Source organism: Ursus arctos, unplaced genomic scaffold, assembly GCF_023065955.2.
Source record: "Ursus arctos isolate Adak ecotype North America unplaced genomic scaffold, UrsArc2.0 scaffold_8, whole genome shotgun sequence".
In the NCBI taxonomy this organism is placed as follows: domain Eukaryota; kingdom Metazoa; phylum Chordata; class Mammalia; order Carnivora; family Ursidae; genus Ursus; species Ursus arctos.
In genome coordinates this window covers 23,190,502-23,212,790 of record NW_026623100.1, presented here as the reverse complement: position 1 = coordinate 23,212,790, position 22,289 = coordinate 23,190,502, and the positions used below count along the sequence as shown (strand labels likewise).

Here is a 22,289-nt window from a genome sequence, read left to right as displayed (position 1 = left end):
ACAGAATATTTATATCAAAGTTAAAGTGTTCTAAAGTCCAAATAATATCCAAGAGAATGAAGACAGTGATTATCTTTGAACATTTTTAAGTTAAATATGCATGCTAAAAATTTTAAGGTAACACAGAATTAATAGAAATGGTATATATAATTAAAAACTGAAAGAAAAAGTAGGATGAAAAAAAAAACCAACATAATAAAAAACCAGTCCCAAAGAAAGCAAAAGGGAGAAAAAAAGAATATAGAAAAAATAATACAAAGAGAAAATGAACGTTAAGATGGTAGAGATGAATTCAAAATCGCAATAATCACTATAAATAAAAATGACAATGTTTTCTCCATCGAAGAACAAAATTGTTAGACTAGAATTTAAAAAAGAAAAAAGATAGCTAACCTGTAAGGAAAAAAGATGGGGGAAAAAAAAGTAATAGGCAAACACTAACCAGAAAAAAAACCTAGTCTAGAGACATCACTATATATAATGAAAAAAGAGACAACTGATTTTCACCCAGAAAAGAAATGAAATTGAATCAGCACCTTTATCAGTTAACTAGCGTTACAGAACTAACCACCTTAAACCCAGTGGCTTAGAGCAGCGATGGTTTATTATCACTGACAAGTCTCAGTTATTTGGAATTCTATTGAAATCAACTGGGCTCAGCTCAGGTTGCTTGGTTGGGATAGCTCTCTTCCTCTTGGGACTAGTGGACTAGCCTAGACATGTTTATCTCATAGCAATAGAAGAAGCAGAAACACACAAGGCCTCTTAAGGCCTAGGCCTGAAACTGATGTCTCTTCTGCTCATTCTGTTGGCCAAAATAAGCCAGGTGACTGATCCCAACTCAAGTGCTGGGGAAATAACATCTAACTTTGTGGGAGGAACTTGAAGCCGCAAGTCAAAGAGGATATGAGGAGGGGTGACAAACTAGGAGCAATAAAACAACCTACCACAGCACAAGAAACCATTCACAAAAACCGATTTCAGGTGTGTAAAGGAACATAAATATGAAAAACAAACTTGTTTATCTTTCAGGAAAAAAAATAGATGAGTATCTTTTTGTCCTCACAGTAAAAAACAATTTTAAACACAAAATCACAAAGCACAAGTCATGAAAGCAAAGCTTGATGAATTAAATTATGACACCAAAAGACAGCATAAAAGTAAGTGGAAAAAATAAGTCACAAGCTGAAAGAAGGCATTGTTTCACAAATAAAGCTGACTTAAGATTAGTATCCAGAATATATAAAGGAAAAAGAAAGAAAGAAAGAAAGAAAGAAAGAAAGAAAGAAAGAAAGAAAGAAAGAAAGAAAGAAAGAGGAAGGAAGGAGGGAGGGAGAGAGAGAGAGAGGGAGGGAGGAAGAAAAGAAAAAAGAAAGGAAGAAAGGAAGAAAAGGAAGCAAAAACAGACAGCTCAACAGAAGAATGGCCAAAAGACATAAAAAAGCTTTCCTCAGAAGAGCATCTACAAATGACCAATAAACATGAAAAAGATGCTCACTTTATCAGTAATTGGAGAAATGCAAAAATCACAATGAGAAACTATTTTATGGCCACTAGTGATTTTAAAGTCAGATAACATCAAGTGTTCAGAACAATGTGGAACAACAGAAACTTAAACACTGCTGGTGGAGTACAAAATGGTACAAACCCTTTGGAAGACAGTTTGGGTTTTTTTAAAGCAGAAAATATGCCTACCCTACAACCCAACAATTCTAATACTAAGAATACACTTTTTGCACGTAAGCACTAGGAGATATGTACAAAAGATTTATGGTAGCATTTTTATTTTATAATAACAAAAAACTAGAAATAACTGAATCAATAAAATGTGATATGGCCACATAATGAACACTGCATGAATTAAAAAGGATGCCTTCATGTGGGTGATTCTCAATGGGTCACATTTAGTCAAAAAATAAAGGGTGTCACAAAAGAATTCATAAAGTGTGATTCTAGTTGTACCTATTCAAAAATATATAAAATTAATATATTATTTAGGAATTATCATTTATGTGACAAAACTATAAGGAAAAGAAGTAAAAAGTAAGGAAATTGGCTGCCTCTGAAAGAAGGGGAAATGTGATATGATAGGCGTTTTGGAAATATACTATCCTTAAACTGGGATGTGAGTACAGGGTTACTTGTTTTATTATTATTGTTGTTCAAATACTATGTGTATGGTATTTACATGTTCTGTCATACAAATATTTAATTTTTAAAATAAAACTTAAAGGTTTACACTGTAAATCAAAAATATCACAAACATTAAAAGGCAAATGATAAAATGTTTTAAATCTCGTGCCATACCTAATAAAGAGTTATTGCATTTTTAAGTTCTACAAATAGATTTAATAGAAAAATAGGCTAAACACTGAGATAGACAATCCTTTTTAAGAAATCATAGCTGTACAAGAAAATATAGAAAATGTGTTCAACCTCACTAGTAATCAATGAAGTAGAAATCAGAACAACCATGTGATGTTACTTTCAACGGTGAGAATGCCAAAGATTAAGAAGAAAGGGATAGTATGGGATAAAAGATCACCCATATTTAACAGGAGGGACTACATACATATTGATGTAATATTTCTGGGAAACAATTTGGCAAAGATATCAAAAGCCTTAAAATGTGCTTACTCTGTGACCCAGAAATGATGCTTCTAAAAATTCATCCTAAGAAAATAATCAATCAAATGCACAAGATTTATGTATAAAGACACTGGTTGGAAAATATAAAGTTAGAAACAATTTAAATGTCCAATAATTAGGGATTAGCTAAATAAACTACAACACATTATACAACCACTAGATGATATCATAAATACCTATCATAAACAACCACAAGCTGATATCGTAAATACCTAATTGTGGACAGGAAAATGTGTCTATATTAATATTAGATGGGAAAAACCAGTTGTTGTTTTTTTATGACCCCATTATATATACTTATGTATGCCTGTGTATAAATGGAAAGATATTGAAGGATATAAAGTACATCCAAACAAAAATATTAACACCTGTTACCTCTGGGTGGTAGGATTTGAGGTGATTTCAATTTATGTCTCTTTGCCTGTCATTATTTTCTTATTTCGTACCATAGTCGTGTATAACAAACAACTTCAAAAGAAAAAAAAATCTAAATGTAGTATTTGGAAAAATAATATGGTGTGTAAACAGCACCAGAGATAATACTATTGCCACTTTTTAAAACTTCACCTCTTCCTTTATGGTGAACCCAGCACTTTCCAAAGGGAACATGCCGAGGCTCAAGAAGTACTGTGGAGTCCAATACAAGACTACACGACTATGGAACACAGAGGAAGTCACAGGTGAAATTAGTTTTAAAAGCTATATTTGATGTGGCCACAAATTTAATATACAGAAGTGTAAAGAAGTCATAAAAATTAAAATCCAATATCGGGGAGAAAATGAAAAAATCTGCAGAAACAAAGAAAAAGTTATCTAGAGTTCAATAATGTTATGTATAGAACCCTACATCCAAAATGAAGAATTTCCTAAGTTATAAATTGTTTATACTTTATGCTTCCATTATGGACTTTTGATGTATCCCCTGACACTATACAGTTAATAACATAATGAGAAGAAAAATGAAAGGAACCTAAGAGACCATGGGGATTCATAATAGGACCTAGGGACTTTCACCTCCAGTTCATTGTTTGGAATTTGGCCTACATCAACAAATAACTAAGAATTACAACCTACACTTCATTCCCAGTGTTTACATGGTCCCCTCGCCTGGAGAAAATGTATTCAATCCAAAAATCTACCTACTGAGGTGGCATTTCTACTAGGACCCTGCAAATGCCGTAGAAATTAGAGATCAATCCTGATTTTTACCTGTTCTCTAAATAACTCCGTATGTATGAAAGAGGAAATGAGAGTGTAAAAAATTCAGGGAAACAGGTGGCTTAAATTCCACCTAAAATCATCCAGCTCCAACTTTCACGCAAGTGTTGGTAGCTTTTTGTTGAACAAACTAAACCATGCTATAATTAGAAGACAAGCTTGACCAGTACAAGTTCATTTTGAATTTGTTCTCCTAGCATCAAAATTCTAAGATTTCTGTTACATTTAAAGCATGATTTAAACCTCCCAATGATTACCTCCCAAAAAGTACCCCCACCTCATATATTTTCTATTTTCATAGCAAAAGATCTTACCAATAAAGAGTTTTCTATCAGATAATGAATAATTATGCCTCAACTTTCTAAGAAATGTTCTTTACAGTGAAGACCCAATTAGTTGTGTCTGTTTAACTCATGCTGGCTTTCATTCAGAGACTAAATTTATGTGGTGAGACCTGCTCTTTCCTAGAGATATGACTCTGGTGATTGAATAACGCTAAGTATACATGGCTACGATCCCAAAATCTGACAAATTGGATTATTGCTTATAGAAATTTAAATTCCAGTTGAGAGCATCTCATAGTTCCCAAGGGCCATCACATACTGTAATCATAAAGGTTATTTATTCATGACTAAATAAGACAAAATTAGTAGGTAGGGGGTTAGAAGGGCAGGAGTAGGAGGTTATTGAAAGGATAAATCTGTCAGCCATTCAGGTTAAATGTAACATTCAGAAGCAGCTCTTTCAGCTATAATATGATTTGGTAAATTTCTAACAGATTTTTTGTTGTAACCTACCAAATACAGATACCCTAAAAATGTTACTAAAACTAGTAGATTCTGCCTGATCTCAGCTGTTTGTTTGTTTTTTCTAAAAACCGGATTTCAGATTTGAAATGTAAGAATAAACTATGCTTGGAGTACCAGGGCTCTTTAAAAATAAAATATTGCTGGACTGGGAGGAAAGTAAAGGAAGCCTTAATAGTCCGTGAAAAGCCTGTAATAAACAATGAAACCCTTTCCAGGTTTCTAGAAAGAATTCTGGAGACCAGGGATCAGCCTGAAAGCAGAATCACCACAGGAGGATTCAATTAAACATACATTTGGTTCTATGGAATAACATGACTCCGTTTTGGTAATATAAATGCCTTGACAGCTGCGTACAAAAATGGGATGACCTGTTCTTCAGGTACTCGTGGATAGCTTTAGCATAGATGAGATTCCTGACTCTGGCTATGCCTACCACAAGCCCCATGCACACTGAAATGTGTGTTGTTGTTGTTGTTGTTATTTAAGATTTATTTATTTGAGAGAGAGAGAACACATACATGTGCACATGTGAGTGGGGGGAGGGGAAGATGGAGAGAATCCCAAGCAGACTCCCTGCTGAGCGCAGAGCCTGATGTGGGACTCAATCTTAGGACCCTGAGATCATGACTTAAGCTGAAACCAAGAGTTGGCTGCTTAACCAACTGAGCCACCCAGGCGCCCTCACACTGAAGTATTTAGTGACAAAATAAATCTTAGGCTGTTTGTGTGACACCAGGTATCTGCGTCATACACAAATTATTCACAGGTATTTTTATTGAATATTTTTATTGAATGTTTCTTTTTTCCATGGCCATAGTTAATTTAGGTCCGTCTCTTTCATTTTATTCTGTCAGAAGACAATAGCTTTATCCCTCCTTTCTTAAGTCATTTTCTTGATAGCCATTCCAATGTTCTAACAAGATTCTGATTATGGACAACCAGTGGTTTTGAGTAGTTTAATTTTCTCCTGGAATGGAAAATTAATAAAATACCTTACGTAGAAAAACTATCTAAAATATACCAAAGCAATAAGCCATCATTCATGCATGCTAATGACACCATAGACAGATTCACTCTTGACAAGACATATGCTTGGAGTCTCTTTTCCTGTGTGGTCATGGATGTGCCCTGAGCCAGCCATGGCTCCTAATAGTTCCTTTATGACCAAGGCATTTGTCTTTAGATATATTTTTCTGTGAAGAGTTGACTTTTTTCAGGTATGAAACAGAAAAACCTCACCACTTGAACCACTTGAACATATTGACCATTTGAACAATGTACAGCTAAGTTATACACTTTCTTAATGGGCAGACCCAGATCAGTCTTAGTTCTGTAGGCCTCAGTCTCCTCATCTTTGTACAATGCGAACAGAAATAGGTCCTATCTCCCAGTCTTGCTGTGTAGATTAACTCAAGCCTAGTTCACAGTGACCCCTAAAATTGTGGCCTCTTACTGTATAGCAAAGCCACACAAAAATAACATGAAATGATTTAGCTGTAGAAATGTTTTATTTTGTTAGTTTCCAAGAATATTCTCTACTCACTGACACTTGTTTAAAATTTAAGTGTGCATGCTTCTCCCTTCAGTAGTCTATTCTCCCAATTTCTTGATAAAGTTCAAAGTAGAAGCTTTAAATACTTACACTGAGATTCTTTTTCTAGAGATTATCTATTACAGAGAAATCGAGGAAGACCCAGATCTTTGTTGGTTTGAAACTTACATAATTTGGGCACCCTCTTTAAGAAAAGGAGTCTGAAATTATAAATACAAAATTAAGTACAAGACCTTAAGATTTAGAAATCCAGAATTAGGTAGAAGGCTGTGCAAGTGAGGGTGCTCTGAAGTTTCATTAACTTCGTGGTAAATCTACCCTTGATAAGAGTTTTAACAACTGAAGTATCATCTATTGGCTTAATTTTTAATGCTGTAGTCTGAAAAAAAGTTTTTATTGAAAGGAAGGCAGCATGGTAATTTACAGTACAGGTAGACTGCTTTGTATAATATTATGAATGAGGAATTCTTGTAAATCAATCATTTTACATGTATAAAAGAGTCAAAGAAATTCTATAATCAGTGTCTTTTATAATGTCAAGAATTCTTGTATAAAATGAATAATTTATTTTCAAAAATTAAATTCTGGTTTACTGCTTTATTTATAGCAGTAACTACTTTAAAATTATTTGAGATTAGGGGTGTCTGGGTGGCTGAGTTCATTAAGCATCCTACTCTCGATCTCAGATCAGTTCTTGGTCTCAGGGTCATGAGTTCAAGCCCCCTGTTGGGTCCGTGCTGGGCACAGAGACTGTTTAAAAACTTTTTTTGGAGATTGTATTAGTTTTAGACATACAACATAATGGCCCAATATTTGTATATATTGCTAAAGGGTAACCACAATAAGTCTACTTAACCTCTATCACCATTTTAAAGTCCCAAAATTTTTTTCTTGTAATGACAACTTTTAAGATCTACTCTCTTAGCCACTTTTAAATATGAAATACAGTATTATTAACTACAATCACCTCACTATACATTATATCCCCATCTCTTATTTATTTTATAATTGGGAGTTTGAACTTTTTGACTACCTTCACTCATTTCACCCACCCCCCACCCCTGCCTCTGACAACCACCAATCTGTTCTCTTTATCTTTGAGCTCAGTTTTTAAAAAATTAGATTCCACATACAATATAATCTATCATAAGTTCTCTCAGTTAGTCACTATGAGACAAAACCTTGTAGAAATTTCTCAGATCTCATATGCACCATAATTCTTAAGTAGAAGGCATTAACCTTGGTCATGAAGACTTCTTTTTGGAGGTAACGTTTTTATCACCTAACATTATTTTCTTCATAGTACTCTGGGAAAATAAAATTAGCATACATCAAAGGAGATATATGATAGTAATCCTATCCTTTCTTATTGTAGCCAAGCTAAAATTCCATACTAATTCTATACATCTAATAGCATACAAACTTTAACTGTTTCATAAATTGAATTAACTTCTTGACAGCAACCACTGTCTCTACACATCATTTTTTATCCATTCTTCAACCTGCTGCATTCTGCTTTCCACTCTCACCCCTCCCATTAGCTGCTCTCTTCAAGGTAAAAAAATAACCTTTGTTTCTAAATCCAGTCAACACTTACCAGTTCAAGACAAACATACTTGAAACCCATTTACATAGTACCAAATAGTCCAGATTGCCTAGTCTGGCAAAAAAAAAAAAAAAAAAAAAAAAAAGCCTCATAATCAAACCCCAGTTTATCTGTCCAGCTTCAACTCCCCTCTTTGTTCTCTCTACACCTGTTAGATGAACTGTTTACTGCTCCCCTGGAGGCTCTCTGAGGCTTTGTGAAGGGCTATTTCCTCCCTTGCCCTGGCTAACTCAATTTATTCTCCAGGACCCCCCTTAGATATCTCTCCTTCCAAAGTACACCTTCCATGGCCTCCCAAGGTGGAATTAGTTGCCTCTTCCTTAACCTTTCGTCCCCATCACACTGTGTTATAATTGTCTGCTTAGGTGTTTGACACTCCTCCAGACTATAATATCCTTAGAGGCATGGTGGTAAAGCCAGTGCTTAGGATGTGGTATTGGGTACTTAGTACACAGCCTGTTAATTAGTTTCAAATACATGACTAGGAGCTTTCTCACATAAACCTTATTTCCACAGATTTGGAAGCTATTCAAACTTAATGTATTACCACTTACAAATAATGGAAATACACATTCACTTTCATTTGGAAAGGAGTTTTGAGTTTGGGTACGTCTTAAACATTCTATGTGCTTTATTTTATTTTTTTTTAAGATTTTATTTATTTATTTGACAGAGAGAGAGACAGCCAGAGAGAGAGGAAACACAAGCAGGGGGAGTGGGAGAGGAAGAAGCAGGCTCCCATTGGGGCAGGGAGCCTGATGTGGGGCTCGATCCCAGGACCCTGGGATCACGTCCTGGGCCGAAGGCAGATACCCAATGACTGGGCCACCCAGGCGCCCCTCTATGTGCTTTAAAATCTCACTGTTGTCCAGACAAAGTAAGAAATCGAAAGAAAAAGACATAAACCCTCACTTTACAAATCTGCATTTTAAGAAATCTAGTTGGAAAGACTAAAACATACTCAAATTAACTCTATTTCTAAGGTCTGTTAAACAAGGAGTCTCTTAGGTTTTTTTTTTATATTAAAAAATAGTAGCAAAACAGAGTTGCAAAAAGAAAATGATAAACATTTATTGAAGCCAATCGCTTTTTAGTGGAAGGTGGAAGGAAGGAAGCCATATTCTTGATAATATCCTCATGGTGTTCTGTGAGATTCTTCAACGAAACCACAGCTTCCAAGAAAAAAACTAACTGTTCATTCAATAGTTCAGCCAACACATTTTTGTTGAGAACCTATTGCATGGCAAACATTGACACAGAAGTGGACAGACAGAAACAGCTTTTGCCCCTAGAGAGCTTAGATTCAGTTGTAATGTATGTTTGACAGGACCTTATTACTGAAAAAAAATCTGAATCTCAACTCTTACCCCAATATTATACATTTATAATTTTACTCTGGTATTATAAACTATTTCTCAGACCTGGATGACTACCTCATAAATGTATATTATGTGTCTCAAAAAATACCCTTGACTCCTCTAGAAAGGATTAAGCATTATCAGTCTCTTCTTCCAAATTAGGATGGGCCACAGACTGAGCTTTCTTCTTTGTATCCTGACACCCAACCCAGGGCCTGGAACATAGCAGGTATTCAAAACGTCCTTAAGAGTGAGTGAAGGGATGGATGTTATACAGGATAAGAATCGAGAAAACAGAATCCCAGACCCAGCTCTTTACTGTGTGTTTATGTTTCTTTTCAGGTAAATTTCTTCATCTACAGAATAGAATGGGATTAAACCTCTAGATATGAAGTACAATCATAAAAGAAGAATGAGGGGCATAGGAGGTCAAAGAATTAAAGATCTAGTGCCTGTTTAATGTTGCAGGATTTTGATAAATATGAGAATACGGAAATAAGAAAGGGCCTGAAAAATGATCCTCAGGCTGAAATCAAGACTCTGAAATGCTTTATTTTATTTAAACTAATTCTTAACTTGCTCAACTTCAGTTTCAAAGCTATTTATAGAAAAAGGAGTAAGAATGAAAGGGACAAGGATACCCTTATTGTCTGTGACCAAGTTGTTACCTATTTCATGTCAATGCAATGATGTTGGTTTAAGAAATCTGGCTTTCCTCAGAAGCTAGGAGAAAAATAAATGAGGGGCTAAAAGATGCTGGGGAAGAAAGACACATAGCAGATGCTATGGGGAAGAGAAGAAAGGTAATAGAATTTAGGCATACCAGTAAGAGCCAGCATGTAGCAAGAATAGCAAAACTTTCCAAGGAAAATACAAAAGAAAATCTAGAAATAGCAAGTGTTCAAAAGTTCTTCAGTCTGTGTTGGAAGTTCAAAATCCTTTTCATCTTCATTATCTTCTATCGATCCCTTGCAGACCCAAGTTTAATTTGATACAGAGATACATATGCCATGTTCCCCCATCGAAATCCAGACATATGAGTTTGTCTGGTGAACTGGTAGCATGGGCCTGCTGGAAGATGATTTACGCTAGGAGACTGAGGAGCCTCCTGGAGAGAACCTGGTTTGATTCAATAGCAAAGACACAGTTGCCGAGAGGAAGAAAAGAGGGTAGCAGAGTATCTTGAGTATATTATCATCCAGATTTGTCCTATTGGCCAAAGCCTCACACACTGATTCCTAAGAAAATGTGCTGATGAGAGAATAGACTCAAGATACTGTTTCTGCTATTGACTGTGTAAATATTGGAGTCCAATGCAATGCCACTTTGGTGCCCATGTGATAAAATATAGCTCAGGAGAAAGTAAGAGACATTTCCCTTACCTCTGCATGGGTCCAGGGCAGTGTCAGAGCTTTGCATGCTCCAGAACACAGCTCACTTTGGAAACTTTAAGGGCTCCAACCTAACCGTGGGAGCTTCAGTGCCCAATAGAATGCCTTAAACTGCATTCCCAGGAGAGTTACGCCATTTTGCAGGCTCAGGCTCAGCAGCTCTCAGCTCTCAGCAGAAGTGAGAAGACATATTCATGAGTCCATGTGGGACACCGCCCCCCCCCCCCCCCCCGCCACACACACACACCCAGATATTACTGCCCAGGAGGAAAGACTTTGGGACTGAAGGTTAAAACAGTTAAACAGTTAGAAACAGCTGCAAAGGACAGAAAACAAATTATTATTCTCAACATAGGCCTGCTGTGGTCAGCAGTAACTTCAGTAACAAAGAAACTAAGATGAGCCCTGCCCTCTAGAAAGAGACCTAGACTAATCCTGTTCACTGGGACCATGTAATGTCTCTGGGCCTCCTTTTTTCATTTTTTTAAATAAACACATATGGAGCACCAACTAAAGCCACTCTGCTGAGTGCTGAGAATATCGAAATTAAAAGGACCTGATTCCTCAAGTAGCTATTGGTCCCATAGGGGAGAGAGACACACAGATGTATATGCCCATGGCAATCATAGACTGTAGGTCAGTGTAATGAAATGGAAATATACATGGTGCTGTTATAGTGTAGACAAGTATTTAACCCAATTTGTAAGTGTCATAAAATGGAAGGGATAATTTTCCCATGAAAGCCAGATTTTCAACCCATGAAAGTGGAGCATGATTATTATCCAAGAAATTCAGTAGTGACCAGAACCTAGGTCTAGAGATTGCTCATAGGGAAAATAAAAGATAACGCTTTACAAAACATTACAAATATGAGGAAATGTTTAAAACAAAATGTTGATAAAGAAAAAACAATATACAACATTTGGTACATGTGTATAATGTATATGCTCCAAAATAACACCATTGTCTATATTTGCATATATACTTAGAATAAATATGGGAGGAGAGAGAAATTCAGAGAAGACTAAATAAGTGTGTGTATATATATATATATATATATATATATATATATATATATATACACAAATCTGGAAAGAAATACAACAAAATGTTAACTGGTTCTCTTTTAGATAACATTTAAGTCATTTCATCATGGATGACTTTAATTTACATCTTCATATTTTCCTATATTTTATAAAATGCCTACATTGAGCATATATTACTTTTAAAACACAAAAAATACTATTATTTAAGAGAGTCATTAGGAAGAAGAAAACTACAGAATGTTTAGAAACATCATAAACTCATGTTGAAATGTTAGCAAATCACTGAAAAAGAAGCTTCTAATCAAGATTGTCATTTTTAAACTCTTTGTTATCTCCTTTAATATTCTTCTGTGGAAGAAAAATACGTTTATTTTTTCTAAAATATAACTGATTAACACATTTTTATTTATTTATTTTCTCCTTTTTTTCAGAGAGAGATATATAGCACAAACTTATATCCAAACTAAGTCTTTACAATACACGGGGAGGGAGAAAAATAACCAGTTATTTATAGAATTTTCCAAGTATTTAAAGCCAATTATCTGGGGGTTCGAGACTAAGAGTAGGTTTTATTTATGTATCTGAGTGGGATCAAATGAACCATGAGCCATTTTACATCACACAGGGTGCTTAACATCATTTCTCCAAGCTAAATGTTCAATAAAAAGATGAAGAAGATAAGGACAAAGATGACACTATAAAGTGTCTTTACTGTTCATTCCACAAACATCTATTGAGTATCTACCAAGTGCCGGCTATCCTCATTTTCTCAGCAATACAAAGACTATCAATTTCAGCTCCCAGACAAGTGGGGCCTAGGCACTAGGGTGGGCTGGGAACCATGTCCTGGGAGTTTGCAACAGGGGGAGATATTTGGGTCACTTGCCCAAGGAGCATAGTGTTAAGCATAAATAATATAAAAGGTAATCTCCAAGAGAGATACCAAAATTGAAGTCAGGCTGACCAAGAGAATTGTCAGTCCAAAGAGGGTACTAGAGGACTCCTAGTAGGAGACAATGGGACAGAAATCAAAACAGACAAGAGGATTCATAGGATAGAGACAGGTGGAGAAATTTCCTAAGGTTAAGTGCATTCTGCATAAAGCTTCATAGAGGATATATGCTCAATGTGGGCTGGGTGGACAAACACAATCCCTGCCTTCAAGATCACAGCCCGGTGGAAAAGAGAGATAACACTCATTTCATTCTGTACATGTGTGTGTCAGTTCCACCCAACAGTTCCCTATGCCTAGAAACATACCTCTGTTAAATGCTCGATTTGTGTTGTATGAATGGATGATGACAATGAAGATTATGTCAAAAAGATAAAGGAGGCTAAAGATAAAAAGATAAGGTAGGGAGGTGTAACACTACCAAGATGAGGAGTCAAGACACTTGGTTCTAGTCCTTGGCTCTGCCACTAACTAGGGTTAACTTGAACAAGTCATCTAAGCTCCAAGTTTCATGAGGGAGTTGGAACATATGGTTGCAAAGATTCCCTCTACCTTCCATTTCCTTTTCATCATAAAATGATACATCGATCTTAAATCAGATTAGAAAGTCCTTTCTGATCCTACCATTCTTCCAACTGAGTTGAACAAACTGAAGTATTTTATAACTCCTGGTCCTTTTAAAAATCAACTACAGTCGAAGCATCTGTTTGAACAGAGTTTAAAAAAAAACCCAGCACTTAAATCTAAGCAATATCCTTGTGATATCTCCCTTGTGGATATGTAAACTTTCAACCTCTTACCTTGAATAGAGTTTCCACATTTGCCCTGTTTAATCAACAATAAAAGTCAGATATGTCATTCCTTATATTTTTTGCCTTAGCAGCATACTATAAATTCCAAGTGGAAAGGGTTTGGGTTTTTTTTGGCCTTTCCACATTCTACGCTGAGAAAGAAGTTAAAGACAGTTAAACAAAATAATTTATGCCTTAAAATTCCTCAAAGAGCAGAGAGAAAACAATAATGTCTATTCCATTTTAGGCTTTGGTCTCAGCAGTTCCATTTGTATAGGATATGACATATTAACAGGAAAAAAATCATAAATATGTATTACTAGTATTATTACACATTTTTTAAAATTCTGGATTTCAATGAAAACATTTCAATTTTGTTTGAACCACTGCTTCCTAAAAAGTTAATCTAAATATCTTCAAAGAGATGTCAAAACCCATTGCGTTATCGGTGATCAGTAACAAGATACAAGATTAAGTATTCACAAAAGGACAGATAAGGAGGATTTTCTATTTTAGAGTGAGGGAAAAATAATTCATATAATGTAAAATAAAGTTGGAAAGTAGAACACAGAAATTCTAAAAGTCAACAAAATATTATGTAAAAATTACAAACTGACAAAAGTGGGAGAGTAATGATCCATTTCTTTAAATTACATATTGAAATCAAATTACTAATTTTCAGGGGGTATTTTTTCTAATTTCATGCTCCATAATGAATCATCTTGAATCCCCATCAGCCTTGATTAGCTAAACGTAGTTTCCGGAAAAGCCAAGTTTGAAAGGAGAAGGAGGAACTTGTAGCCAAAAACAAAATAAAGCTTCACATCTGTGTGGGCATCTGAAGTTGCTCTGTAAGATCTGATAACTTGTTAGAAAGCAATCTTTTTTGCTAGGCAATGGATTTACATCATACATTTTATCTCTCCAAGGAAATTTTAATTACTGGTTCCAATCATTTCTGATTGATTTGCTTTTTATTCATCCAAGGTATTCTCTGCTCTATGATGAAATCAAGCCTTCAAAAAAATTCCAAAAATTTCAGAACAATTTACAAGCTCCAGATGACTGAAAGTTTTCTCATGTCAGTTTGGCATTCAGCAAGAGTGTTTCACCAAATACATTCTGAAGGAGAATACATCTGGCACTCACTAAAATAAAGAACTCGCCAATGACATACTTGAGGCAAATTAATGTCACATAAATGCAAATTTGCCAATATTCCCTGAGCCCAGAGCTGCAATCCAACCTCCAGGCATTTCAATGAGTTTTCTTCTAAAGCACAAGCCACCAGTCACATGGCTTAATGTTTGGGGTATTATAGCAATCAATTTAATAAATACACATTATCTTCTGTATACAAGTTTATAATGGTTTGTGTATGTGTGTGTGTTGAGTGGGTGTATTAGGAAAGACTTAGTATCTGCTGAAAGCCCACTTAAATTCATCTTTTCTCTTGGCCTAGTGCGGACTCCAAGAGACAAGATAGAATCAAAGTATCTTAGCACTAAAAAGAGTACTAGAAGCTATCTCTTCCAAGGACTTGTTTCAATAATGGCAAGCATATCAGAAATCCATATGTGTATTCACCAAGAAAACATTTTCACAAATAATAACAGTAAACCTAGCTATTCAAAAATATTGAATTTTTAAGCATCAATATGAAAGCAGCCCAAGAAAATAAATAATTTAATCAACATTACTCTTGGAAGAGTATGTTACAGGGCTATCATTAGACAGAGATCAATTTTTATCAGGTCACTAAGAATACTAGTATTTAACAAATGAACTCTTTCTATGAAAGGCAAAGGCTTATACAGCCAATTCTGGCTCTGGCATTGGCTTCTCCTTCAACAGCATCATAAGGGAATATACTTTTACAAACCAACTGGACCCAAATATTGCCTGGTTTGGCTACATGGCCAGAAATTGTAGGCTAATTCTACAATTCATGTCTTGGTCCCTAGAATGTCAGGGATACTCACTGTGGGTTCTTGCTGGCTGTAGTTAGCCTATGCTGGAGTCAGCCACTCTTAGAACTGATCCACACTGACAGTACATCTTTGATTCAGATACACATTCTAAAGCATATGAAGACTTAAAGCACAGTGCATGGTCATCGACATTTGTGAATCTCTGCTGAAATTGTGGGTTCCCCCCCCCCACCAAACAGATCTTCAAATCTTTAAAATCTCAGATTCCCTTAAGCTTATGGCAATTTAGCAAAGTGAATTTATTATAATCTTCAATTGCAGTCTTCTCAATCCAGCTTGAATCTCTGTGGTTGCATTACATTGAAGAAATAATCCACGCCTCTGCTCTGTTCTTGCAACCCTAAGTTCAGTTGATGGTGGGGAGGAAGTGACACAAAGGAGCATGTATAGCAGGGGCTTGGGCACCACACAGCCTGCTCTTGAACCCCTACTGTGCTGCTCACTAGCTGTATCACCTGGGCAAATTACTGAACTGCTCTGTGCCTTAATTTCATTTTTAGCAAAATAGGCATAATAATAGTGCTGCTGACTTAACACATAAGAACTGCTTACTATGGTTCCTGACACAGCGTAAGTAATACATAAGTGTTAGCTATTACTGTTTATTATCAGTAAGGAAGTATAATTTTATAAGCTGTTCAAAATTCAGAACATTAGGTAACTCAGAGCCACTTATTCCAAAAATACTGTCACCTCAGGACAGCATTGATGCTTAGTATGGGGCCACATATTTCCATGACTCAGTCATAAAACTGCAGTGGACTAAGTGTCCAGACCCTGCTTCTTCTAAATATCTCATAATGTACAAATAGTTACAAACAAAAATATGAAGACAATTTTCAACCTTAGTAACTTTTTTTTAAAAAAGAGTTTATTTATTTATTTTTGAGAGGGAGAGAGAGAGAGAGAGGAAGAGAGAGCACAAGTGGGGGGGGGAGACAGGGAGAAGCAGGGTCCCCACTGAGCAGGAAGCCCAATGTGGGGCTCGATCCCAGGACCCTGAGATCATGACCTGAGCCGAAGGCAGACACTTAACTGACTGAGCCACCCAGGCACCCCTTAGTAACTTCTTTTATCTCAATGTACAGTGAATCTGATTTACTAAGCTCACAGCACAGACCCATGAGTGATATGTCCCTGGTATTAATAATAACAATAGCAACGATACCTATGTGCAAGGAACTCTACTAAGGGTTTTATGTGCATTCTCTTATTTAATACTCATAAAAATTCTACAAGATAGGACATATCATTATCCCCACTTTCCCTAAGAGGAAACTGAGGCCCAGAGAGGTTAAATAACTTTTTCAGGTTCACACAACCAGTGAGTGGCAGTCAGGACTTGAAGCCAGACTCTCTGTAATCCTAGTCTTATGCCACAGTGACCCTTCAGTGGGGGTTATCTTGGGGTGTATTTATAATTTCTGACCCAATTACTGTGGGTATAGGAGATTTGGTGCTATGACTGGTAGAACCTGGGTGACGTGCTCACCCATAGAGTCAGAGGAAAAACAAGCTCCATGCAAATCATATGAATTGGAAATGCTCTGGACCAAACCATGGTGTCTGGATTCAGAAAGAATCAGCCAGCAAAAGATATAATGAAATAAGGGCTCAGGGTGTATGCCCCAGCTCTCCACCTACCTTATAGCTCACAGAGGCAGGCCTAAAGGCTAAAAGTCTTGACAGCCCATGTGGAATGGGTTCCTTCCAGTCAGAGGAGCATGGAATTATGGGCCCTGTGTTCTTTGTATCCTCATTATTATCAGTACATGGAAACAACTTAAGAAGACAGTAATTCTGCCACATCACTGGGACTAATAACCAGGTTCTGGTCTTGACATTCTTCTTGCACTGCACTGGGCCATTTCCCCTTATTTTTAGGTCCTATGAGTTTTCCCTTTATATATACTTAGTGGCATTCTATGGGCAGGCCTGGTCATGGCCTATCACTATAAGGGTTGGTTTCCAAAGGAAAATCAGGATATTATTACCAGCAGAAGAGGGAATAGATGAGGAACCAGCAAAAACAAGGTGACAAATACAAGTAATTATAATATAACTACAGTTATAAATGTTGTTAGCCTGGTCAACATTTGTGCAGAACTGATTCAAAGAAGTTGAGTGACTGCCATGGTTACCCAGCTAGAGCATAGCAAAGTCCAGGCAAGAACTCCTGGCTACTTGTCCTATTTTCTTTCCACTACACAAACCTTTAAATTTGTCTAGAACTGGGGACTTTCCCAAGACACAGAACTGTCAGTGCAAAAACTGGAACAGTCCTCGGTAAACTGGGGTGAATTGATCACCCTGCTGTTAGTCCCTTTGTAATTGTTTCATCTTTACTACCTTTTTGTTTAATTCATTTTATTTATTTTTTTTTTACAGATTTAACTCTCCAATTGTCCACACATCAGAGAATATTTTTAATCAGGTTTTAACCACAGGATTTTTTGACTCCATGACTCAATTAATTAAAGAGCCTGTGGGTCCTTGAGACTTCTAATTATTTTCAGGGAATTTTTAAAAAGGGAAATATTAAAGAAAATAGAATATAAATTTTTCTTTGTAACACATATAGTGTAATAGTTGGTAAACTAGGAAGCAGAGGGCCCACTTATAGAAGTTAGTCACTGATTACTTTTTTAAATCACATGAGAGAAGCCAGAGTCGTCTTCTTGAATTAAAGGGAGAGTTCAAGTCTTAAATCTTTCAAAATCTCACACACACACACACACACACACACACACACACACACACACACACAATGCCAGGGGGTGGTGGGGAGGAACTCAGAAGCTGTTCCCAGCAGAAGTGGCTGGAACATTCAGCTTGCCCAAGGACAGAAAGGCTGGGAATCTCTCCCAACAGCCTCTCCCAAGAAACACTCACAGCCTGCCACTCTGGAGTGCAGGACACAAATATAGCACATCACAAGGGCCAGAGCTTCCAGAGTAGGACGCTAGCAGTGAGTACATTTTCTGCTTCAAGTAACTGAACACCTGACTTAGACTGGCTTGAATCATAAGAAAATATATTACCTCACAAAACTGGAGTGCAGAGGTAGACAGAGTCCACATTTGCATGATTTGGAAGCACAACAATCAGGGCCACATTATGACTTTCACGGTCCCTGGGGACTTTTGCCTTCACGGTCCCCTTCCTCCACTAAAAAAAAAAAAAAAAAAAAAGTATTTCATGACTGCAATGGCATTAAGACATTTAATCAGGCTGGATGATATTTATTTTTTCCTCTGACTTTATAAGAAAATAAAACATTGTGGAGGACCCCTAAAAGTATCATGGGTCCTACGATCAGTCAGCCCTATGAACAATCTATCCAGGATCTACGTTTGATCCACGTGTTGGCCACCCACAGCATGCACCACCTTTTGATGAGGCTGGCTTACCTCCAGGCAGTAACATGGCTGCCAGTGACAACTGAGGCAAAGGGCTCCATTGTTCCCCTTCACTGTGAACTTGGAAGGCCTTTCCCCCAACTGTGGAAAAGAAGTACTTCCTTTTAGTTCTGGTTAATTTGAAGTGGGACAATAGCCTACTCCTGAATCAGTAACCCAAGAATGCCATTGCCAATTTCACTATTTTTCAGCTAATGAAGAGATAGAGATATCCTATCATTAAAAATAGGAAGGATAGGGGGTGCCTGAGTGGTTCATTCAGGTAAGTATCCGACTCTTGATTTTGGCTCAAGTCATGATCTCAGGGTCATGAGATTGAGCCCCATGTCAGGCTCCACACTGGGCATGGAGTCTGCTTGAGATTCTCTCTCTCCCTCTCCCCACGCTTCCCTCTCTCCTTCTTCCCCTGCTCCCCACCCTCCCACTCTTAAAAAAAAAAAGATTTTAATAGGATCTTCACAAAAGAATATATATTGATGGACAAGAAAGAAATAAAAAATGCTCAACATCATTAGAAATGAGATCACCAATGAGATGCCGCTTATATACCCCCATAACAGCTAACACTATAAATGACTGACAGTACCAGGTATTGGCAAGGATGTGGAGCAAATGGGATCTCACACATTACTGGTAGGAGTGTAAAATGGTACAGTCCCTTTGGGAAACAATTTGGCATTTGCTTTTAAAATTAAACATATCCTGGGGCGCCTGGGTGGCACAGCGGTTAAGCATCTGCCTTCGGCTCAGGGCGTGATCCCGGCGTTATGGGATTGAGCCCCACATCAGGCTCCTCTGCTATGAGCCTGCTTCTTCCTCTCCCACTCTCCCTGCTTGTGTTCCCTCTCTCGCTGGCTGTCTCTATCTCTGTCGAATAAATAAATAAAATCTTTAAAAATAAAATTAAATTAAATTAAATTAAATTAAACATATCCTTACCATATAACCCAGCAGTTCCTCTCCAAGTATTTACCTAAAAGAAAAGAAAACATATATCCGCACAAAAATTTCTACATGAACGTCCATGACAGCTTTATTCATAAACAGTCCAAATATTTATCAACAGTTGAACATATACACAAGTCAGGGTATAGCCATACATTGGAATACTATTCAGCAATAAAAAGGAACGAACTTCCAATGCACCCAACAACAAGGATGTATCTCAGAAGCGTGCTAAGTGAGGGAAGCCAGACAACAAAGAGTACCTACCCAGGATTTATCTATGTGAACTTCTGCTGAGAAAAATAACTGCAGGAGGCTATCGTAATAATCCAGGTGGAAGATGCTGGCTGCTCAGACCAGGGTGTTAATGAAAGAAGTGACGAAGAGTAGTCTGTTCCTGGATATATTTTGAAGATGGAGCCAAGAGAATTTTCTGAAGAATTGAATGCAAAGTGTGTGAGAAAAAGAGAAATCAAGGATGACTCATGATCTTGGAGCTGAGCAAACTGGAAAGATGAAATTGCTATTAATCAAGATGGTGAAGCAGGTGGATAGAGTAGACTGGGAGAGAGGGTGAGACTCAGCAGACCTGCTAAGTTTGAAATGCCCATTAGATGTACAGATAAAGATAACAATGTCAGCAGTTGGCTATTCAGGCAGGAAGAGTTCCAGGCTGGAGAGAGAAATTTGGGAGTTTCAACCCACTTTTTCTGGGGAGAGAGCTGAAGATAGAATTAAAAAAAAAAAAAAATAGGAGAAAATGTCTGGACAGATCTTTTACTATACAAAGGCAAAGTTCCTCTTTTTTTTTTTTTTTTTCCAAGTTTGGAGGTCATTAATGACTGGGAAAACAAACTTATTTGAATTTTCGTAGTAAAAATCTTCAATACTATTAGCAAAATCCCACATACTTATGTAAGGTTCAGGGCCATGAAGTTCCTTTGATCTTGCCCAATATTGTGTGGCTTGCAACCAATCTGGCAAGGTCTAGACAACCCGCTGCATACCCCAGAGATAAGAAGAGAGGCCTCCACCCAACAGCCTCTCTCTCTTGCACTGTCTACCACCTTCTCCCTGGTGGCCAGCAGAAAAGGAAAGGAGCTGATCCTCTCTCTCCCACCCTGTCTCCTGCTTGGGGTCAAAGTCCTTAGTACCTTCAGTTGGTACATTGTCTCATTCATGAAGTTGTATTTGGCTGTTTGCTTCTTAGAAGACATGACTGCCTTAGAAGCAAACTATTAATCTGACTGTAGAGTTGGAGCCTTCAGAGATAACAGCAATCTGTGTGGTATGATTAAAGAAGCCAGAAAAAAAATTTTTTTTTTGCTCTCCAGATTCCTGAAATTCCACCATTAGTATGATAGGTGAAAATGAAATGCCCAACTTTGAATGACCAGTACTGGGGACTCCTGCAAGTGAACCAGTGGAGAGAAGAGAAGCAGTAGGTAAGAAAAGGGCCCATAAACAGAGGAGGTTTGTGAGACCAAAAACAAACCTGACCTCACAATTTTGTTAGCATGAGCTATACCTGGCCCATTGCCAATCCTGGCACATAGTGGGTCAAAAATATTTGTTGAACGAATGGATTCTCTTTTTTCTACATTTGAGGAAGCAGACCCTCCCCCACGCAAACATAAACAAACAAACAAACTGAAAGAACCTGCAAAACGAACCAGTTCAATGAACGGGGTTAATTAACTGTCCTAGGATTCGCTTGTTGGAAAAAAATGTTTAAGCAATTTCTCAGGACCCTGAGCAGCTCTCGGAGAGATGTTTCCCCTCTACAGGGCAGGAGATATTGTCCGGAAGGCTGGAGCATCACCAAGGCTGATTCAAACCCAAGACCTCACATGCCAAGCATGCCATCTTTGGCCTGGGGTTCCGGCGTGTCTGGGAACTGGGGTGAAGGGCTGGCAGAGGAGGGCAGGCGCCGCGGCCGAGAGGGCGCAGGGAGGAGGGGGCGCGCACCCGGCTGCGCAGAGCGCTCTCCGGCCCGGCCTCCAGCGCCTGGCTCAGCCCTTGCGCCTCCCTCAGCTCTCTCCTCCGCCCCCCTTCGCCCTCCCCTTTCCCTCCCTTTCTCCTCCTCCTCCTCCTGCCGCCGCGGCCGCTGCCAGACCTCGCCAGTTCAGACCCACCGGGCTGCCCTCCCCTGCGCTCTCCCCTTGCTCCCCAGGCCCGGAGAGCAGCGCGGCCGCGCAGGTAGGAGCCCCTGGCGCGCCCAGTGTCCGCCGGGCCGCGCGCAGGGACGTAAGTGGGGTAACCTCAGGGGTGCAGGGTACCCGAGAACTGCCCCAGACTGTGCAGGATCTCTCAGGCGGAGAGGGAGGTGGAGGTGTGCGGTCTCGGAATGCTATCTGTCAGCATGTGCGAGTACCGGGGTGACATCTGTTTGGATGGGCAAGTGTGTGCGCGCCGACAATCAGCCGACTGGGCTTTGCCCATAAACGAGGTTTTGAAATTTTAGGGGGCTAAATGTAAGAGATTTAAGCCGCACCTGGATTCCACAGGAGCTGGTTAAAAGCGGGAGCGCAGAGCAGCTCCCGGGGCTGCAGCCTGTTAGTT

The 22,289-nt window shown here is 38.1% G+C and overlaps 1 protein-coding gene and 1 long non-coding RNA gene across 2 annotated transcripts in view; one reads left to right on the top strand and one right to left on the bottom strand.

Moving 5' to 3' along the window:
- The window catches only part of LOC113245427 (uncharacterized), a 427,039-nt gene that overhangs the window by 196,945 nt on the left and 207,805 nt on the right, over positions 1-22,289 (bottom strand). The window contains exons 6-8 of the long non-coding RNA XR_008958273.1: positions 19,722-19,755; positions 18,774-18,863; positions 18,405-18,531 (exon numbers count right to left, since the gene is read on the bottom strand). This is a non-coding gene — a long non-coding RNA (uncharacterized LOC113245427). The remainder of the gene's footprint in view (positions 1-18,404; positions 18,532-18,773; positions 18,864-19,721; positions 19,756-22,289) is intronic.
- The window catches only part of EFEMP1 (EGF containing fibulin extracellular matrix protein 1), a 59,398-nt gene continuing 58,786 nt past the window's right edge, over positions 21,678-22,289 (top strand). Inside the window, exon 1 of the mRNA XM_026485613.4 lies at positions 21,678-21,926. The gene's annotated coding sequence lies outside the window, so the exon portion shown is untranslated. The remainder of the gene's footprint in view (positions 21,927-22,289) is intronic.